Source organism: Nanorana parkeri, unplaced genomic scaffold, assembly GCF_000935625.1.
Source record: "Nanorana parkeri isolate BGI_ZX_2015 unplaced genomic scaffold, ASM93562v1 scaffold371, whole genome shotgun sequence".
NCBI classification, from domain to species: domain Eukaryota; kingdom Metazoa; phylum Chordata; class Amphibia; order Anura; family Dicroglossidae; genus Nanorana; species Nanorana parkeri.
In genome coordinates this window covers 713,115-714,690 of record NW_017306639.1, presented here as the reverse complement: position 1 = coordinate 714,690, position 1,576 = coordinate 713,115, and the positions used below count along the sequence as shown (strand labels likewise).

Here is a 1,576-nt window from a genome sequence, read left to right as displayed (position 1 = left end):
TTTTCCCCCTCAGATGTTGTGCATTGTCACATGTTCCAGGAAGCAAACCCAGGAAGTAGTGGGAGATGGATTCATCTGCCCTCAGTGAAAATGGCCGACATAAGAAGAATGAGGAGGAAAAGAATAACAAGGTATGCAAGGAAAAAAAGCCGCCAATTATCTATAGGTAACTGCTTGTAGATTGCCATTGCTACACATTTCTAAAGGGATCCATTGTGGTCATTTTTAGGGTAACGGGTAGGTTCCTCTTTAATGTGTCGGTACAATTGGAACAAGAGAGAGAAAGAGAGGGAGAGGGAAAGGAAGGGAGAGGGAGAGGGAAAGGAAGGGAGAGGGAGAGGGAAAGGAAGGGAGAGGGAGAGGGAAAGGAAGGGAGAGGGAGAGGGAAAGGAAGGGAGAGGGAGAGGGAAAGGAAGGGAGAGGGAGAGGGAAAGGAAGGGAGAGGGAGAGGGAAAGGAAGGGAGAGGGAGAGGGAAAGGAAGGGAGAGGGAGAGGGAAAGGAAGGGAGAGGGAGAGGGAAAGGAAGGGAGAGGGAGAGGGAAAGGAAGGGAGAGGGAGAGGGAAAGGAAGGGAGAGGGAGAGGGAAAGGAAGGGAGAGGGAGAGGGAAAGGAAGGGAGAGGGAGAGGGAAAGGAAGGGAGAGGGAGAGGGAAAGGAAGGGAGAGGGAGAGGGAAAGGAAGGGAGAGGGAGAGGGAAAGGAAGGGAGAGGGAGAGGGAAAGGAAGGGAGAGGGAGAGGGAAAGGAAGGGAGAGGGAGAGGGAAAGGAAGGGAGAGGGAGAGGGAAAGGAAGGGAGAGGGAGAGGGAAAGGAAGGGAGAGGGAGAGGGAAAGGAAGGGAGAGGGAGAGGGAAAGGAAGGGAGAGGGAGAGGGAAAGGAAGGGAGAGGGAGAGGGAAAGGAAGGGAGAGGGAGAGGGAAAGGAAGGGAGAGGGAGAGGGAAAGGAAGGGAGAGGGAGAGGGAAAGGAAGGGAGAGGGAGAGGGAAAGGAAGGGAGAGGGAGAGGGAAAGGAAGGGAGAGGGAGAGGGAAAGGAAGGGAGAGGGAGAGGGAAAGGAAGGGAGAGGGAGAGGGAAAGGAAGGGAGAGGGAGAGGGAAAGGAAGGGAGAGGGAGAGGGAAAGGAAGGGAGAGGGAGAGGGAAAGGAAGGGAGAGGGAGAGGGAAAGGAAGGGAGAGGGAGAGGGAAAGGAAGGGAGAGGGAGAGGGAAAGGAAGGGAGAGGGAGAGGGAAAGGAAGGGAGAGGGAGAGGGAAAGGAAGGGAGAGGGAGAGGGAAAGGAAGGGAGAGGGAGAGGGAAAGGAAGGGAGAGGGAGAGGGAAAGGAAGGGAGAGGGAGAGGGAAAGGAAGGGAGAGGGAGAGGGAAAGGAAGGGAGAGGGAGAGGGAAAGGAAGGGAGAGGGAGAGGGAAAGGAAGGGAGAGGGAGAGGGAAAGGAAGGGAGAGGGAAAGGAAGGGAGAGGGAAAGGAAAAGGAAGGGAGAGGGAGAGGGAAAGGGAAAGGAAGGGAGAGGGAGAGGAAGGGAGAGGGAGAGGGAAAGGAAGGGAGAGGGAGAGGGAGGGAGAGGGAGAGGGAGGGGGGGGGGGAG

The 1,576-nt window shown here is 56.3% G+C and overlaps 1 protein-coding gene across 2 annotated transcripts in view; it reads right to left on the bottom strand.

Annotated features, from left to right (window-relative positions):
• IPO13 (importin 13) overlaps positions 1-1,576 on the bottom strand; it is a 61,464-nt gene that overhangs the window by 31,769 nt on the left and 28,119 nt on the right. The window lies entirely within an intron of this gene.